Consider the following 22,274-nt stretch of genomic DNA (forward strand, 5'->3'; position numbering starts at 1 on the left):
TAAAAATAAATTTGAAGCACAGAAATATTTTTAGTATTTTTAAACACAATTTTGACGCGTGGAAATATTTCTAGTATTTTTAAACTCAATTTGGAAGAACATAAATATTTCTGGTATTTTTAAACACAATTTTGAGGCATTGAAATATTTCTGGTATTTTTAAACACAACTTTGACGTGTAGAAATATTTCTAGTATTTTTAAACACAATTTTGAAGCACAGAAATATTTCTGGTATTTTTAAACACAATTTTGAAGCGTGTGTCCGAGGTGGCAATTTGTTGGTTGTGTTCGCACACGTGTTCCACGTATAACCGACCTTGTGACGTCATGGGGAATATATCAATGTCCCCATATGCAAAAAACACAAGTTCGGATCTACGGGTTACACATATGAGAACTTTTTCCTTAAATGTCGGGAATTTTCGGCACTATTGCAACATTTCTCCAATTTGGCGGTATTCTTGATGCGAATCGATAAATTTTGACTGTCTTTTTACGATTTATATAAATTATTGGTAAATTCATATCGGTTTCTCGACGATAAAAGGGAAATCAATAAATACGATGGTAAAAAATCGTGAATTTGAAATTAGGTATGTACATTAATTGATGGATTCCAATGTATGGTATGTAGAAATTCAAGGTTTTTCCGTCGCTTCGAGATTTTCTCTTACGAACTAAGATTATTCATATTATTTTTTGACATCTCATCAAAGATGAAGAAGAATATGGAAGTCTGGGCATTTACGGGGCTGACGACCGCCATAGGCTGGTTCAAGTGATCACTTTACACACGTGTAACATTCACCAATTCTACCCATTATTAACAACCACACTACTCAAATTCTTGGAAGTTCTATATATATGGACCAATTTTGAAACATAATTCTTGAATCACTAGAACTTCACTACAGACATCTATTGGTGAGATGAAAAGCAGCTTTTTACTGAGCAGAAACTCTTTTATTAGTATGTGAGGTCCGAATCCTGGATTATAATCACACACATGAGAAACGCCAAAAAATATCATTTTCATTTTTATTATTTAAGCTTATAATTTTACCAGATAATTTATTTATAACATTTTGAGTGTGTCCAAATACTTGTTCACAAATCTGGACAGCCCCGTATATGCCCAGACTTCCATATATTCTTCTTCATCTTTGATGACATGTTTAAAAAATAATACGAAGAATTTTAAACTATTACTTTCAAATTGAAATATTTTAGTTTTTTTCTAACGATTTGATAATTTTCAACCGGTCCTTTCGAATTTAAATATTTCAGATTTTCTTCATAAGAGCTGATAATTTTCGACGATTCCTTCCGAATTAATTGATTCAGTTTATCTTCCTTCGAATAGAGAATTGTAACTTTATCCGAATTTAAAAGTTTCCATTTTCTCCCTTCCTGAAAAGGTTTTCAGGTTTTCTTTCAGATTCTGAATTTCAGCGGACATAATTTCATCCTGCATCCCTGGGCAGATACTGAAACAAAGCGAAAACAAATACGTCAATATGATGTGCACAAATAAACATGTCGTAGTCATACAGGAGAAAGTGACTATGTGCATTGTTTTACAAAAACGTGATCATTGACTATTTGATATCTTACTAGCTTAATGTTGCCCTGAAAAAATCCCAAAGGATTTTAAACTTAGAAGTACATATAATATATTGACTTGGTAAAATGACTAACTACTGCTTTGATGTTTATTTTGTTGCCAAGCAAAAGTGACTTAAATGGCCCTCCTGAACATTTTACGTTTTGGTAGTTGGTCACTTTCTCCTGTACGACTTCGATGTATTAAAAGATACTACGATGTATTTTTATTAAATGTCACTTTTTTGTGTTATATACATACATATATATAAACATATTTCGAAGATTTTATTGATATTTCAACACAGATGAATAATTTTACCAATGGAATATAAAAATGCAAGTTTTTACAAAGAATTACGACCGGTCATTGACAAGGTTTTAACTGTATACGGGCTTTATGTAACAACCATTAATGCCCTGTACCTATATATATATATATATATATATATATATATATATATATATATATATATATATATATATATATACATATATATATATAATATATATATATATATATATATATATATATATATATATATATATATATATATATATATATATATATATATATATATATATATATATATATATATATATATATATATATATATATATATATATATATATATATATATATATATATATATATATATATATATATATATATATATATATATATTTATATATATACACATATATTAAAAATATTTAAGAAAAAAATTGAAGCTCTATACATTTAAATCTTGAAAAATTTACAAAAAAATATACTATTATATCCTATTATTTTATTATATAACATTATTTTATTATAAAACATTAAACCACGAGTGTAAGTCCCTCTTCAAGCACAAGAGCACAGTCTCTTTTATGGAGAGGCACAGCGAATTGAAATATAAAAGTTCTCCATATGTATAAATGATTCAAATGTATTATGTTATAAATAATAATAATGTATGTATAGATAAATAATAATGTAAATATATTAAATGAATATTTAAAAAAATATTTATATATATATATATATATATATATATATATATATATATATATATATATGTATATATATATATACATATATATATATATATATATATATATATATATATATATATATATATATATATATATATATATATATATATATATATATATATATATATATATATATATATATATACATATATATATATATATATATATAGAGTGAGTGAGGCGAATGTAGTTGGAAATAGATGCAGAGCAAGACTGAAGAAAATCTTGTCATAATCATTTATTTTTTTATCATGACAGTTTTTAATTTTATATTTAACATTTGACCCTATGCTAGTTTATAATATTTTTCTTAATACTGTTAAATGCATTTATTACCCGTAAAAAAGTGTAAATGTTTAAGTATTTGTTCAATTTCAAACACCTGCGTCTCGAACCACCCTGTAAATGCTGAAAGAAAAGAAATAAATAAACCTACAAGTCTGCCGATTCCGGTCGGGGTACACTGTGCCATATACACGTTACGTAGGTACCCTGCAGTGTGCTGCAGTGGGAGTGATCGTTCATTGAACCCTGTATTCCAGACTCCACAGCACAAGCCCTGCCACGGGAACAGGGGAAAGCGTCGTACATTTGAACAGTTGGTACATTTCGCGGCGGTTCGAATCGAAGCGAATTCGGACTTATATTTTATTTGACATATAGCTCATTCCTTTAAACTACGTCATATATCAAAATTCTTCAATTTTCAGTTGTGTATGTTTTCGAAATGCCCAGAAATGTACTATATCCCAGCAAAAGTGGCATATTTTTAACTTAATATTTACCCGCTACAGGGCAGAATGCGTTGTTTTTGCATTTTGAGGTATTGTTTAATTATTTTTTTAAATATACTAAATATTTTTCAAATGGAGAAAAAACCTTCAGGTTTTACCTAAAAAGATCTGTTGCACAGTAAAAAGTTCAATAATGGCTTGATATTTCATATTATTTTTTGACATCTCATCAAAGATGAAGAAGAATATGGAAGTCTGGGCATTTACGGGGCTGACGACCTGATTTTTTTCATTTATGACTTGATATTTATTTGTAACACATTTTATTATATTTTTAAACTTTAAAACAATCTTTTTGCAGTCAATAATGGGTAGAATTAGTGAATGTTACACGTGTGTAAAGTGATCACGTAAACCAGCCTATGACGATCGTACCCCGTAAATGCCCAAACTTCCATATCCTCATCTGTGTTAAGAAATAATGTAATAAATAATTCCTAACTAACGAACTAACTAACTAACTAACCATCTCGCCGCTTCTCCGCAGGGGTAGGCAGAGAGAATAGAACGCCACACCACTCTGCCTTTGCAAACATTCTTCTCTCTCTTCTCTTCTCTCGCCTCTTCCACGTTCATGCATCTCCTCACACATACCCGCCGATTATCACGACTCCTAACCTGACCACTTTCAAGTATTTGGCATACCTGATCGTGCCAAGTTTTCCTCAGTCTTCTTCTGCTTCTTTTCCAACTACATTTGCCTCATAAATTTGTCCAAACCATCTCAACACACCTTTCTTAATTTTATCGATAGTGCTTATCTCAGCCTTGCATTCTTTCCTTATTTCATCATTCGAACATCTATCAAACATCGTTTTGCCACACATTCGTCTGAGGGATCGCGTTTCGACTGCCTTCAGTGTGCTTTCATCCTTCTTTTGCCAACTCCGTGCTTCGCTTCCATACAAAAATTATTCCTAATAGAAGTTATCTTTTGAACAAGTATTTAAACACACTTAAAAATGCCTGTGGAGAGTTCCAACCTTTACAGACATTTCTTTCTCTCGTTTGCATACAAAAAGGACCCAAGAAACGGTCACTCTAAGGTCAATGGCTCAAAGCGAAGTATACCTCTCCGAGTCTCAAGCGTCGTGAGTGCATTTTTATAGTGCATCGGTCATATATGCACCACCTCCTATATCGCTCACTCCTTTCAAGAACGTCATAAATCAAAAATCGTCAATTTTCAGTTGTGCGTGTTTTCGGAATGCCCAGAAAATAAACTATATCCCAGCAAAAGCGGCATATTTTTAACTAAATATTTATTCGCTACAGGGAAGAAAGTGTTGTTTTTGCATTTTGAAGAAAAGGTTTTGCTTAATAATTTTTTAAAATATATTAAATATTTTTCAAATGGAGAAAAAACATTCAGGTTTTACCTAAAAAAATCTGTCGCACAGTAAAAAGTTCAATAAGTGGCTTGATATTTATTTTTAATACATTTTATTATATTTTAAACTTTAAAAACGATCTCCTGAAAAATCAGGTTTTTGATATATGACGTTGTTGAAAGGAGTGAGCGATATGTGTGTGTGCAGCGCGAACACACATCGGCTGCTCGCGGCCGAGTGACGAATGGTCATATTTCAAGGTAAGTACATTAGTATGTAGACTGAAAAATAATACATCTTTTAAAAACATACGTAAGATCCTGAATATAATACAAGAGAATTTCACAATATTTTGAGTGTGTCCAAATACTTGTTCACAAATCTGGATTTTTTCCACTTAGGAGTTATTTTTTCAACATTTTTGACATCTCAACAAGGATGACGAAGAATATGAATAAGTCTGGGCATTTACAGGGCCTAAGACCTGATATAGGATGGTTAGGTGATCACTTTACACACGTGTGACATTCACTAACTCTACCCATGATTGACAACCACACTACTGCTCGGTGAGTATAAGTAACGTAAAAGTGACATTATAGATGCATAAATGATTTCAAAGTGACGTCAATGCGACATCATAATGTCGTTTAAGTGGCATAAGCGATGTCACAACGACATCATAATTACGTCACTGGCGTAATAGTGATGTCAAAGTGACGTCACCCATTACTGCTTGGTAAATATTAGACTTCGTAAGTCATGTCAAAGTGACGTCATGGCTACATAAGTCAAGTCGTAAATCCGTCAAAGTGGTCATAGTCACAACAAAGTGACCTTTTAGTAACATCAAAATGACGTCATAGTGACATCCAAGTCAAGTCATAGTAACATCAAAGTGTTGCCATATTAACATCAAAGTTGAGTCATAGTAACATCGAAGTTAGGTCATAGTAACATCAAAGTCGAGTCATAATAACATACAGAGTCAAGTAATAGTAACAGCAAAGTGATGTCATAGTAAAATCAAAGTTGAATCATAGTAACATCAAATTTAAGTCATAGTAACATGAAAGTGACGACATAGTAACATCAAAGTCAAGTCATAGTTACATCAAAATAACGTCATAGTAACATTTAAGTCAAGTCATAGTAACATCAAAGTCGAGTCATAATAACACCAGAGTTAAGTCATAGTAACATCAAAGCTAAGTCATAGTAACATCAAAGTTAAGGCATAACATCGAAGTGACGTCATAGTAACATCAAATTGACGTCATAGTAACAGCAAAGTTACGTCATAGTGATGTCATAGTGACATCAGAGTGACATCAAATTGCCGTAAAAGTGATGTCAAAGCGACGTCATAATGACATCATAGTGACGCAAACATCATAATTACGGCCCGCCACTCCCCGCCACTGGCGCAGTGCAGTGGGTAGGTAGCCAGTACCCGCCACACGTCGCACAGATGCTGCGTGCAAAGTTCACACAATGCCAGACGCAGGATGCAAGTTATTTTGCTTTGTACTCTAAAAATCGATTTAAAAAAATGATTAAAAAAACGTTGCCAACATCTTCAACCCTTTCATACCTGATTTAACAACGTTTACTTTACAACATTTTGAGTGTGTCCAAATACTTGTTCACAAAATCTGGATTATCTACACTAACAGGGGTTATTTTCATATTAGTTTTTGACATCGTCAGCCCCGTAAATGCCCAGACTTCCATATTCTTCTTCATCTTTGATGAGATGTCAAAAAATAATATAAAAAAATAATAATAACGTTTACTTTTAACAATTTTCAATTTACTCAAGGGAAAATTCCCTAACACAAAATTCATTCTACCGAAAACCGCCGGAGAGGTCACATGTCTATTCACGCCCGATTTTTTTGCAGAAAGTTTATTGGATTTCTATTAGTTTTTTGGAATATAAGAAATATTATAATTTAAGTAATTTTTAAATTCACCTCAATGGTGCATAGGGCACTGCATTATATAATATAATAATAATAATAATAAAACCCTTATCCGCACCCCAATGGTGCATAGGGTACTGTGTCATATAAACGCAGTGTTATCTTGATCGTTTACACATGAAGGAAAGGTGATCAGCCCTCCGCTTCAGGTACCAGTCCATGGTAATATTGAATAAATATCACAGTGAAAAAATCACTAATATTTATTTTACCCCCCTTGGGAATCGAACCCGGGACCTCCAGAACGGTAGCCGAGCGTGTCATTCGAGCGTTCGATTCCCAAGGGGGGTAAAATAAATATAAGTGATTTTTTCACTCTAATATTTATTCAATATTACCCTGGACTGGTACCTGAAGCGGAGGGCTGATCACCTTCCCTTCGTGTGTTAACGATCAAGATGTTAACACTGCGTTTATATGAGGCAGTGCCCTATGCACCATTGGGGTGCAGATAAGGGTTTTATTTATTATTATTTTATATATATATATATATATATATGTATATATATATATATATATATATATATATATATATATATATATATATATATATATATATATATATATATATATATATATATATATATATATATATATATATATATATATATATATATATATATATATATATATATATATATATATATATATATATATATATATATATATATATATATATATATATATATATATATATATATATATATATATATATATATATATATATATTCTGTTCCGGCCGAGAGTCGAAGATCGTGATGATAGGTAACGCTATTCTCTATTAACTTTACTTTTTCTACCGAGATATCGTCTTTTGTAATGTCTAGCAATTCGCTTCTCGAGGTCGATTCGATGTTGCGAAATTACCGTCTACCGAGCGGCTAGACGACCAACACACGCAGACTGTGTGTCTAATAGACACACTGCGAATGTGTGTCTAAGGCGTGAGTCGGCAAGAGTGTTTTCACTCATGAATTACAGGAAAATTATAGTATTTCCATATTCTTCTTCATCTATGTTGAGATGTCGAAAACATAATTTAAAAATAACTCCAAATTAGAGATAATCCAGATTAATGGACAAGTATTCAAAAACACGTACTATTAATATTTTAATTTGTAAATTTGTTTCCTTTTAACTTGCTTTTTAACTAATATTTTTTTAAATTTTTTTAAAATTTTGTCTCAGGCTGTGGTCCCGTGGTTAGTGTCGCGGACTCAGATGAGTCAGAGTTTCAGGGAGCGAGCGTTTTTGATTAAAATTTTCACTCATGAATTACATGAAACTATAGTAACTTTAAACATAAAGACTAATTCCACTCACGAGTAGGTATAGACTATGAAACTTAAAAAGTTGAAGCCTGAGTAGGGTTATGAAAAGCGGTGCTGCATAAGCCGTAGCTAGATTTCAGAGTCACTTGGACGTTAGGTAATTAAAAAAAAAAGCATTCACCTTTTAACCTTTTGTATTCCCTTGTCGCCGTCACGGCGACATAGAAATTATTCTATCAAATCTGATGGCGCCGCAGTGGCGACATTAAAAATAGGTATATATCGTCAAGAAAATCGCTGAAAAGGTGGCATATGCATCTCTTTTTTTGGGGAGTGAGATATGTTCCATTTACTATTAAATTTAAGAAAAATAACAATGAAAAATCGTTGAGCCATTTGAATGTTATAATTATGTTATAATATCATAAAAATTATGTAAATTATTCAACATATTTTTTTTAATATCTCAACATAGATGAAGAAGAATATGGAGGTCTGTGAAATATTTATAGGAATACGATCACCTCATAACAAAATAGTCGCAATATCATAAAAAAAAAATTTCGTCAAGTGTCGGGTTGTGGTCCCGTGATTAGTGTCGCGGACTCTTAAGTCAGAGTTTCTCGGTTAGAACCCACTCTACCGCAATTTGATACCTATTTCTAACAATGAGCCGCTTAGGCTCACAGAAATAGTATGAAATTGAAATATTTGTGTAAATAATAAAAACAGAATTTCTCTTTTAAAAAAATATAATAATAAAAATTTTCAAGTACAGAAACCCCGATTTGTGAAAGAGGATTTGGACACACTCAAAATATTGCAAATAAATTAATAAGTATCAAATTTCAAAGCAGTAATTCGCTTGCAAATGTGCGTTTTTTTGTGATATAACATTTTTTAATGTGTATGACCCAGTTTCAATATAATTTCCCCTTCATTTTTTGCTTCTTTTTAAAAAACCTTTTTTTTATACACAAGTTTAATCAACATGGATCTATATAACCTTGAAATAAAATAAAAAAACGCAATGCAATGGATTGATTAACAGCATGGCGACCCCAGGTATAAAAATATTCCCCAGGCATTTCGATAAGTTCGTAGAAATTTCGCGAAATAATTACTTAATCCACAACATTTAAGTGTGCCCAAATTCTCCTTTCCTTTTAACCCTTATCCGCGCACAGTGGTGCATAGGGCACTGCATCGTAGCGACGCAGTTCTATCTTGATCATTTGTTGCATGAAGGCAAAGTGATCAGCCCTGCGATTTGACATCTTAACAAAGTTGAAGAAGAAGAATATGGAAGTCTGGGCATTTACGGGGCTGACGACCGTGGCATACTAATAAAAGGGTTTTCTGCTTAATAAAAAGCTTCTTTACATCTCACCAATAGATGTCTCTAGTGAGGTTCTAGTGACTCAAGAACAAGGTTTCTAAATTGGTTCATATATATAGAACTTCCAAGAATTTGAGTAGTGTGGTTGTCAATAATGGGTAGAATTGGTGAATGTTACACGTGTGTAAAGTGATCACTTAAACCAGCCTGTAATTGTCAGCCCCGTAAATGCCCAGACTTCCATATTCTTCTTCATCTTTGATGAGATGGTCAAAATAATATGAAAATAACTCCTGTAATTGGAGATAATCCAGATTTTGTGAACAAGTATTTGGACACGCTCAAAATGTTGTAAAAGTTGAAGAAGATGGAAGTCTGGGTATTTATAGGGGTTATGACCCATCACATGCTTGTTAAGTGATCACTTTACACGCGTGTAATATCCATCTTTCTCCATCCACCCATGATTAAAATCCACCATTACTAATTTTTTTGGAATTCATACATGTATTATTATATATCCTCAACCTCGTGACGCTAGGTCATTGAATTCACAACAACCATCTATGGTTGGATTGAGAAACATTTTGCCTAAGACGTTTATCTAAAAATTTGAGTAGTGTGGTTGTCTACTCAATTTTACATCTAATATGTATATATATATATATATATATATATATATATATATATATATATATATATATATATATATATATATATATATATATATATATATATATATATATATATATATATTATATATATATATATATATATAAATATATATATATATATAAATATATTGTTGTTGTTGGATTGAGAAACATTTTGCCTAAGACGTTTATCTAAAAATTTGAGTAGTGTGGTTGTCTACTCAATTTTACATCTAATATGTATATATATATATATATATATATATATATATATATATATATATATATATATATATATATATATATATATATATATATATATATATTTATATATATATATATATATATAAATATATATATATATATAAATATATATATATATATATATATATATATATATATATATATATATATATATATATATAAGTATATATAAATAAAAAAAATTCGGTTATTTTATAAAAATAAATATATACAAATATTACTTTTTGAAACACCCTCATGCATTCTCCGTTTTTTTCGCAAGCCATCTGTTTTTAAAGGAGAAATGCAGCGTGAGAATAAATGCCTTAAATTTATTTTATAAAAAAAACGATAAAATTCCGTCTTTGCATCCTCTGCGGCTGTCGCTTTGCTCTTTTCCATCTTCTTCTCATTCGCATCCAATGGTGCATAAGACACTGCATCAAACTGATGGAGTGTTAACCTAGCTGGATCTAACAGGGGGGTTGAAATCCCCCACGTATGAATTTTAATTCCATTACTTTAGTTTTACAAGACCTACTTAGATAGCTGAAATTCTTGTATATTTTTACCGTCGTAGGCTGGTTTAAGTGATCACTTTCCGGTCGTCAGCCCCGTAAATACCCAGACTTCCATATTCTTCTTCATCTTTGATAAGATGTCAAAAAAATAATACTATACTCCTTTAATTGGAGATAATCCAGATTTGTGAACAAGTATTTGGACACTGCAATGACTAACTGCATTGATGTTTTCCTTGTTGCCAAGCAAAAGTGACTTAAATGGCCCTCCTGAACATTTTACGTTTTGTTAGTTGGTCACTTTCTCCCGTACGACTACGATGTATTAAAAGACATTTTTACTATATGTCACTTTTTTGTATATACATACATATGTAAACATACTTCGAAGATTTTACTGATATTTCAACACGATGAATAATTTTACCAATGGAATATAAAAGTGCAAGTTTTTACAAAGAATTACGACCGGTCATTGACAAGGTTATCAACAGTATAGGGTTATGTGTTTATATATATATATATATATATATATATATATATATATATATATATATATATATATATATATATATATATATATATATATATATATATATATATATATATATATATATATATATATATATATTAATATATATTAAATTAAATTAAATTAAATCAATTAAAAAATCACCCTAACCACATCAGATAGAAGGACAAAACACATAACACAGTTATCAAAATGCCATAGTAATTTTTTCAGTTTTTTTATGTGTTTTAGTTTCCTAAGCCTTCTTTGAAAAGGTCCACCATTTCTTAGAATCGGTATATCCTTCCTACCATAAAAAATGTTTGTTATGTTTTTTTTTAGTATGGAGATGTATCATTGTGATTCTGACCTTGCTAATTTTAATGCTATGTATAAATTTCATTCATATTTAAGGGGATATTCGTCAACACAGAATTCATTCTACCGGAAACCATCGGAGAGGTCACACGTCGTTTCACGCCCGATTTTTAATGAATGCATGTTTATTGGATATTTTTATGTTTTTTAGAATATATGTGTGCAGAAATAATATGTTAATACTCTAAAAAAAATATTTTTTTAATTTTAATATTCCGCCTCCCTAGAGTAATGGTCAGCAAGCTCAACTACCGTTCTGGAGGTCCCGGGTTCGATTCCCAGTGGGGGTCAAATTAATATAAGTGATTTTTTCACTCAAATATTTATTCAATATTACCCTGGACGTATACCTTAAGCGGAAGGCTGATGACCTTTCCTTCGTGCGTTGACGATCCAGATAACAATGTGTTTATATAATGCAGTCCGCCTCCGTAGTGTAATGGTCAGCACATTCAGACAGTCAGATTATTACACTAAGGAGGTGGACGAAAATATATAAATATATATCTATATACGTATATATAAATATATATCTATATATATACTTACTTATAACCCTTATCCGCGCCCAATGGTGCATAGGGCACTGCATCGAATTGACGCAGTGTTTTCTTGATCATAACTTACATGAAGGCAAGGTGATTACTCTTGCGCTTCAGGAACCAGTCCAGGGTAATATTAAATAAATATTACAGTGTAAAATCACTAATATTTATTTTCACCCCCCCTGGAAATCAATGTATTTGTATATATATATATACATATATATATATATATATATATATATATATATTTATATACATATATATACATATATATATATATATATATATATATATATATATATATATATATATATATATATATATATATATATATTTATATATATATATATATATATATATATATATATATATATATATATATATATTTTTAAAGAAATATATTATATTATTACATATTTACACAAATATTACAATTTCATTGTATTTCTGTGAGTATTTAGTGATACTTAGAAATAGGTATCAAATTGAGGTAGAGTGGGTTCGAACCGAGAAACTTTGACTCAAGAGTCCGCGACACCTACCACGGGACCACAACCCGACACATTTCAATACTATGTATCATTCAAAATATGGCATCAATGTGTGACCGAGGCGCCGGAAGGGTCGAGGGGCCTTGCCTCGGGACCTCCAGACAGTTGTCGACCCTGGGAGTCGAAGGAGAGACCCTCGGCACTCCGTGACCTACTAACGGTGACCAATCATGCGTACTGCTCGCTGTGCACTCAATAGGCACACTCTCGATCTCAATACAAACTTAAAATAAATAACGCATTTCAATAATAAACAATAAAATATTTACAAATTTTGAGTGTGTCCAAATACTTGTCCACAAAATCTGGATTATCTCCAATTACAGGAGTTATTTTCATATTATTTTTTGATATGTCATCAAAGATGAAGAAGAATATGGAAGTCTGGGCATTTACGGGGCTGACGACCGTCATCGGCTGGTTTAATGATGTGTAACATTCACTAATTCTACCCATTATTGACAACCACACTACTCAAATTCTTGGAAGTCATATATATATATATATATATTGCTCACTCCTTTCAAGTACTTCATAAATCAAAAAACTAGATTTTTCAGGAGAACTCTTTTTAAGTTTAAAAATATGTACTAAACACAATGTACTAAAAATAAATATAAAGCACGCCAAACTTACTTACTTATAACTCTTATCCGCGCCCAATGGTGCATAGGGCACTGCCTCGAATTGACGCAGTGTTATCTTGATCATAACTAACATGAAGGCAAGGTGATTACTCTTGCGGATCAGAAACCAGTCCAGGATAATATTAAATAAATACTACAGCGTAAAATCACTAATATTTATTTTCACCCCCCCTGGGAAGCGAACCCGGGAACTCCAGCACGGTAGCTAAACAGGCTGACTATAACATCACGGAGGCGGAAATATAAATATATATATATATATATATATATATATATATATATATATATATATATATATATATATATATATATATATATATGTGTATATATATATATATATATATATATATATATATATATATATATATATATATATATATATATATATATATATATATATATATATATATATATTAATTAAAACATGAATCATTATTCTTCCATTCCTTTCGCTTTAAGCATCACCATTCGAATATATATCAAAGATCGTTTAAAAATACCAAAGTCGACAGAAAAAAAGTTAGAAGTAGAGTCGAAGCCGTCTACACAGCGTAGTTAGCGCGTTAGCTTGTCTCCGATCGATTCCAGACTGGGGTGGCCTTGAAACGGAGGATCGACACCGATAAGAAGTTTATAAATATCTTATTTGCATATGTAAATAAACGATTACCCCAAAATACACGCTATCTTCATGCAATTCCATATTTATATATGAGATTATCATATTGTTTGCACACATTCGTCTAGACGCTCAGAGCGTGTGAAGCCACACATGTCGCTCACTCCTTTCAAGAACGTCATAAATCAAAAATCGTCAATTTTCAGTTGTGCATGTTTTCGGAGTGCCCAGAAAATGTACTATATCCCAGCAAAAGAGGCATATTTTTAACTTAATATTTACCCGCTACAGGGCAGAAAGTGTTGTTTTTGCATTTTGAAGAAAAGGTATTGTTTAATTATTTTTTAAGATATACAAAATATTTTTCAAATGGAGAAAAAACCTTCTGATTGTACCTAAGAAGATCTGTTGCACAATAAAAAGTTCAATAAGTGGCTTGATATTTATGTTTAATACATTGTGTTATATTTTTAAACTTTAAAAACGTTCTCCTGAAAAATCAAGTATTTTGATTTATGACGTTCTTGAAAGGAGTGAGCGATGTGTCAGAATGATTTCAATACACAGTGGAACTTCTTATAACGAGTAATTCGCATAGCGAGCAAAAAACAACGCAAAAAAGTTATATTATTTTTGACATCTCATCAAAGATGAAGAAGAATGTGGAAGTCTGGGTATTTACGGGGCTGACAACCGTCATAGGCTGGTTTAGAGATCACTTTACACGCGTGTAACATTCACCAATTCTACCCATTATTGACAACCACACCACTCAACTTCTTAGAAGTTCTATATATATATATATATATATGAACCAATTCAGAAACATTGTTCTTAAATCACTAGAACTTCACTAGAGACATCTATTGGTGAGACGAAAAGAAGCTTTTTATTGAGCAGAAACTCCTTTATTAGTATGTGAGGTCCGAATCCTGGATTATAATCACACACATGAGAAACGCCAGAAAATATCATTTTCATTTTTATTATTTTAGCTTATAATTTGACCAGATAATTTATTTACAACATTTTGAGTGTGTCCAAATACTTATTCACAACATCTGGATTATCTCCAATTACAGGAGTAAATTATCTGTAATTGGAGATAATCCGGATTTTGTTAACAAGGATTTGGACACAGAATTTCACTAGAGAAATCTATGGTGTGATGAAAGAAGCTTTTTATTGAGCAGAAACTCTTTCATTTGTATTTTGGCACACTCAAAATGTTGCAAATAATAATATAAATGCATGGTTAAAATTCAACTATGTAAAAAGCGCACAGAGGGTCAACAAACAAATCGTATATGGCCGAAACGGTATTTTACAATCTGAAATATTTAAACATGGTATTTTTTTGTTACAAAAGACCTCCAGACAGACCATGACATCCAAACGAGTAACTACATATCGTGTAATGTTTATAATTCATAGCTACACCTTGTTACATGGCCATTTCGCAAACCGTCTGGGATTTACATCGCGACTAAACTCATTCAGTATGTTACAACAGCATTGTAACCAGTTTAAAAATTCTATTATTATAATTATTATTAAACCATATCCGCTCCCTAGAAGTGGAGCATATGGAGTCCACAAACTGTCTCTAGGCTTTTCTGTCGGCTGCCAGCTCCCTTGCATCCTCCCAAGTCAGATCCGCGTCCCGAAGCTCTGACGAGAACTGCCGACAAATTGTCAGCAGTGGTCGTCCTGGGCGGCGCGAACCTGATTGATGCCTTGTGAAAGAGGCAAGCTTGATGGCGGCTCTCGGGAGGCATGCGGAGTACATGGCCAAGCCAACTGAATCGCCTTTTCTTGGCGACAGTTGTGACCAAGATTTGCTGCGTCCTACGCCTTATCTCTTCATTCCTCACAAAGTCAAACCACCGCACGCCTAAAATTCTCCGAAGACACCTATTCTCAAAGCTTAGCTTGGCTGCTCTGGGCCCTCGTAAGGTGAAAAATAATTATTTTAAAATTTCTAAAAAAACCGTGTCTTCGGATTTGCCGCACATTCGTCAGCAGATCGCTTTCCTTGCACACACTATATACCCTTGTCACCAGCTCCTACAGGTCTTCTCTACTATTGGCAAGAAGCACAGCATCCTCAGTATACAAAAGACATCAAATTGATCATTTCAACCTTTTAATCAATTCATTCAATTATCCAAGTATTTAACAGCATGACGACATTACACATCCCTGTTCAACACCCTTAGATATGCCTAACCAAGATGACTAAGAACCTTATACCCTAATGCTTGCAGTGCTATCCTCGTATAAGGCTCCAATGCCTTGGATAACCTTGTACAATCTGCTTTTATTATCCATAGTCACGAAATAATCAAACTAAGTATAATAGAGAAATTCATAAACGGATGAGATTTTAATATTATAGGCGTCTTAACTTGATATGAGATATCTATCGTTTAGCTTTATATGAAAGAAGATGGAAGTCTGAGCATTCCACTGATGATAGGATGAATATTTTAATTTTTTTATCTTATTTCTTAAATTAGCTTATATTACAACTAATTTAAACTATTATTTACACTTAATTTACATCTTCTATATATATTTACATCTCTTTACAGTAAACAAAATATTTATTTTTAAATTCCTTCAGACTCTTCTCATTCTTCATACATTCAGGCATCTCATCATACATTTTCAAACCCTTATATATTAAACAATTTTGCGACTTGGTTTTTTTCAACAATGGCAGTCTAATTTTATCCTTATGTCTAGTAATATGTTCATAATAATTTCTGTTTAAAACTATTTTATTCTTAAAATATTTTGGTAATTTATCGTTAAAAAGTTATGTATAAAGATCAGCATATTAAATTTAATTCTCTTTTTTATAGATAACCAGTATATGGAATAGAAAACATCTATCGTACCTCTTTAGATGAAAGAAGATGGAAGTCTGAGCATTCCAGTGATGATGGCATGCATATGGAATAGAAAACATCTATCGTACCTCTTTACATGAAAGAAAATGGAAGTCTGAGCATTCCACTGATGATAGCATGAATATGGAATAGAAAACATCTATCGTACCTCTTTACATGAAAGAAGATGGAAGTCCGTGCATTTCACTGATGATGGCATGCATATGGAATAGAAAACATCTATCGTACCTCTTTACATGAAAGAAGATGGAAGTCCGTGCATTCCACTGATGATGGGATGAATATGGAATAGAAAAATCATCTATCGTACCTCTTTACATGAAAGAAAATGGAAGTCTGAGCATTCCACTGATGATAGCATGAATATGGAATAGAAAACATCTATCGTACCTCTTTACATGAAAGAAGATGGAAGTCCGTGCATTTCACTGATGATGGCATGCATATGGAATAGAAAACATCTATCGTACCTCTTTACATGAAAGAAGATGGAAGTCCGTGCATTTCACTGATGATGGCATGCATATGGAATAGAAAACATCTATCGTACCTCTTTACATGAAAGAAGATGGAAGTCCGTGCATTCCACTGATGATGGGATGAATATGGAATAGAAAAATCATCTATCGTACCTCTTTACATGAAAGAAAATGGAAATCTGAGCATCCCACTGATGATGGCTCATATGGAATGCTCAGACTTCCATCTTCTTTCATATAAAGATGAATGACAGATGTTTTATATCAAGTCGAGACACCTATAATATTTACAACATTTTGAGTGTGTCCACAAATCTGGATTATCTCCATTTATAGGAGTTACTTTACTTATTGTTTTTTGACATCTCATCAAAGATGAAGAAAAATATGGTAGTAGTAGTAGTAGTATAGACACCAATAGATGTCTCTAGTGAAGTTCTAGTGATTCAAGAATAATGTTTCAAAAATTGGTTCATATATATATATTTATATATATATAACTTCCGAGAATTTGAGTAGTGAGGTTATCAATAATGGGTAGAATTGGTGAATGTTACACGTGTGTGAAGTGATCACTTAAACCAGCCTATGACGGTCGTCAGCCCCGTAAACGTCCAGACTTCCATATTCTTCTTCATCTTTGATGAGATGTCAAAAAATAATATGTGTCTTATACAATAAATAATATTAATATTCAAAATTCTTCTCTCATCTTCGCGAACCCAAACAAACGTTGTGTGTGTGTAACAGAGACGACAAGGACACCTGCACTTTCTCGTTCTGGCGCAGAGACAAATGTTGACTGGCGAAAAAAACAGTCTAGCGAAATTGGGCCATACGCCGTTACGACACTCGGCGCCTCGATCAATGAGCACACAGCGCTAAGGCCGAAGGCAGTATCTAGCAATGATGTAACGAACGGCTAACTGTATATAATACACTTATTTTATTTTATATATTAAATGTTAAAAACAAACACTGATTTTTTGAGTCTACTAAGTTGTATTTTATTATAAAACTAACTAACTAACCAACACGCCGCTTCCCCGCAGGGGTAGGCAGAGATAATCGAACGCCACACCACTCTGTCTTTGCAAACATTCTTCGCCTCTTTCATGCATCTCCTCGTACATACCCGCCGATTGTTATGACTCCTAACCTGACCACTTTCAAGTATTTGGCATACCTGATCGTGCCATGTTTTTCTCGGTCTTCCTCTGCTCTTTTTTCCGCTTACATTCGCCTCATAAATTTGTTTTACCGTTCTTTCCTCGCTCATTCGTTCTACATGTCCAAACCATCTCAACACACCTTTCTTAATTTTATCGATAATGCTTATCTCAGCTTTGCATTCCTTCCTTATTTCACTATTTGCCGAGATTTTTATGTCTACCCATCTCTTCGTCAGGACAATCACTACTACACCATGCTAACAATACCACCCTTCACTACCACAGCACTATTTACACACTTAAAACTACACAATGTGTTATTTTATTTTATTTTTTGACATATCATCAAAGATGAAGAAGAATATGGATGTCTGGGCATTTACGGGGCTGACGACCGTCATGGGCTGGTTTGAGTAATCACTTTACACACGTGTAACATTCACCAATTCTACCCATTATTGACAACCACACTACTCAAAATCTTGGAAGTTTTATACATATGAAACAATTTAGAAACCTTGTTCTTGAATCACTAGAACTTCACTAGAGACATCTATTGGTGAGATGTAAAGAAGCTTTTTATTGAGCAAAAACTCTTATATTAGTATGTGAGGTCCGAATCCTGGATTATAATCTCACACGTGGGAAACGCCAGAAAATATCATTTTCATTTTTATTATTTTAGCTTATAATTTGACCAGATAATTTATACACAACATTTTGAGTGTGTCCAAATACTTTTAACAAAATCTGGATTAATTAAAATTACAGGAGTTATTTTCATTTTATTTTTTGACATCTCATCAAAGATGAAGAAGAATATGGATATATATGTAAATATATATTGGTTTTAATTTATTCTATAAAATGCAATCCCAGTACAAAAAATGGGGTCCTGTGGTTAGTGTCGCGGACTCTTAAGTCAGAATTTCTCGGTTTGAACGCACTCTACCACAATTTGCTACCTATTTCTAATAATGAGCCGCTTAGGTTCTAAGAAATAGTACGAAATTGAAATATTTGTGTTAATAATAAAAACACAAATATTTATCCTTAAAAATATTTTTTTTTAAAATCTCAGCTCGGCTGTCCAAACTTAAAACAAAGAAAGGGACATTTTTTTGTAGTACTTTTTTTTGACCATGGAAGCCAAGCTAGCGGTTCACAACGGCGTGCTGGTACCGACACTAATGTATGGAAGCGAAATATGGAACTGGCAAAGGAAGGATGAAAGCAGAGTGAACGCTGCTGAAATGCGCTCCCTCAGACAAATGTGTGGAAAATCATTGTATGACAGAATTAAAAACGAAGATAGAAGAAAGGAATGTATGGCTGAACGAGGAATAATTGAAAAGATTAGGAAGAGTTCTTTACAGTGGTATGGGCATGTGGAGCGAATGGATAACGAGAGAATGACTTAGAAAATATACGTGGCGAATGTGAGAGGGAAAACAGAACGAGGACGACCGAAAAAGACTTGGCACGATCAGATCAATCAGAACCTAAAATCTGGCGGTGTCAAAAGTCTGCGTAATCGGAGGGCATGTATGACTAGATGTATGGACGTGAAGGAGGCGAGAAGTGTGTGTCAGGACAGAAGAGTGTGGCGTTCCATCCTCTCTGCCTACCCCTGCGGGGAAACGGCATGATGGTAGTAGTAGTTTTATTGCATTTTTGGACTAAGTAGAATCTACTTAGTCCAAAAATGCCAAAAAAACGTACGAAATAAAATGTCCTTTACTGTGTTTTGGGTTTGAACAGCCGAGCTTGATGCCTAGTATTGTCGATATATATGTATGTTGTGTAGGAAGTGCAGATACGGCCTCCGCGCCTAGCACAGCGCTGGCGTAGAGCGTCTAGAGGTAGGGGGAGGTGAAAGCGTTCCCGCCTGGCGGCTAGACAGAGTCTAGACGGGCCGCGAGGTCGACGAACCGCCGCGACCAGGGCTTTCGCAACTGTCGCTATTATGTTACGTTTGGAAAACACTGCCCGCCGGTGGTTCTCAAAGTGTTCAATGACCTGTATTGGAGGTGTTATTGTGATCGATGAACCGTCACGCAGCTTATTGCAGAGTGGGTAGATAGAATAGAAAAATACCACTATTCTTTAACATCTATCGTGACACGTGTTTCGATGCATTCTTCATCATTTAAAAACATGTGATGCAGAATGCATCGAAACATGTCGGCTGTCCAAACTCAAAACACAGTAAGGGACATTTTTTTGTAGTACGTTTTTTTGCATTTTTGGACTAAGTAGATGCTACTTAGTCCAAAAATGCCAAAAAAACGTACTACAAAAAAATGTCTCGTACTGTGTTTTGAGTTTGGACAGCCGATGTGTGGCTATAGATTTTAATAAATAATTTTAATATACAAAGAGAAAATTTATTTAAAAATTCATAGATATTAGCACACAGTTACTGCCGAATCAATAAATGAAATAATTTGTATACCTTGAATTCAGCACTCGATTTTTCCTGAAGGTTTTTTTCATATTTCAAAGTCTTCATGGAGAATCTGAAATAAAATAAAATATTATTTTTTGACATCTCATCAAAGATGAAGAAGAATATGGAGGTCTGGGCATTTACGGGGCTGACGACCGTCATAGGCTGGTTTACACACGTGTAACATTCACCAATTCTACCGAGTATTGTCAACCACACTACATATATATAAATATATATATATATATATATATATATATATATATATATATATATATATATATATATATATATATATATATATATATATATATATATATATATATATATATATATATATATATATATATATATATATATATATATATATATATATATATATATATATATATATATATATATATATATATATATATATATATATATATATATATATATATATATATATATATATATATATATATATATATATATATATATATATATATATATATATATATATATATATATATATATATATATATATATATATATATATATATATATATATATAACATGGTAATATTTTTCTTTGTAAATTGGGTGTAAATAATATGTAAAGTGGGTGTATAATAATAAAATAAACAATGTGTTGCTTTGTAATTAAAGTTTATTCTTAATTTATCTTTATAATATTTTCCTATCTATCTATCTGATTCTGACAGTTCAGAATATTATATTTTTTCTATCTGACGTCTTTTATTTTATTCAGTGCGACGCATGCGACATCTGGTGGTAGATCTGTTTTATGTAGGTACTATATGTAAGTACTTAATAAAATGTATAGGTAGGTACCTAGGTCATATATATATATATATATATATATATATATATATATATATATATATATATATAGCAGAAACTCTTTCATTTGTATGTGAGGTCCGAATCCTGGATTATAATCACATAATCGAGAAACGCTAGAAAATACCCTATTCATTTATATTTTTTCAACAGTTTGAGAATCTTAGGCTTTTAACATTTTATTTTTTTAACGTTGCCGCTCCCACAGAGTAGGTTTGCATAACTCCGCCAATCCGTGCAAGTGCTTTGGCTAAGTATTGCATAACACAATGAATTGAGAAACTATAATTTGTAACGAATTTGACCGTGGGCAATTTCTATTTATAAAATAAACAAAAACTTAGGGACGCTATGCCGTGATAAGCGGTGCTGCATAAGCGGTAGTT

General features: G+C 32.2%; 1 long non-coding RNA gene across 5 annotated transcripts in view; it reads right to left on the reverse strand.

Annotated features, from left to right (window-relative positions):
* LOC148312311 (uncharacterized) overlaps positions 1-22,274 on the reverse strand; it is a 122,719-nt gene that overhangs the window by 28,412 nt on the left and 72,033 nt on the right. For 3 of the 5 annotated variants that reach the window (XR_015839250.1, XR_015839252.1, XR_015839251.1), the window contains one exon: positions 21,052-21,115. This is a non-coding gene — a long non-coding RNA (uncharacterized LOC148312311). Of the gene's footprint in view, positions 1-1,028; positions 1,490-21,051; positions 21,116-22,274 lie in introns of those variants that run through there. The other 2 variants (XR_015839253.1, XR_015839254.1) reach the window with 2 other exon arrangements.

The sequence above is a fragment of the Brachycentrus maculatus genome, unplaced genomic scaffold (genome assembly GCF_059751285.1).
Source record: "Brachycentrus maculatus isolate JH-2025_06_01 unplaced genomic scaffold, ASM5975128v1 h1tg000043l, whole genome shotgun sequence".
Classification (NCBI taxonomy): Eukaryota; Metazoa; Arthropoda; class Insecta; order Trichoptera; family Brachycentridae; genus Brachycentrus; species Brachycentrus maculatus.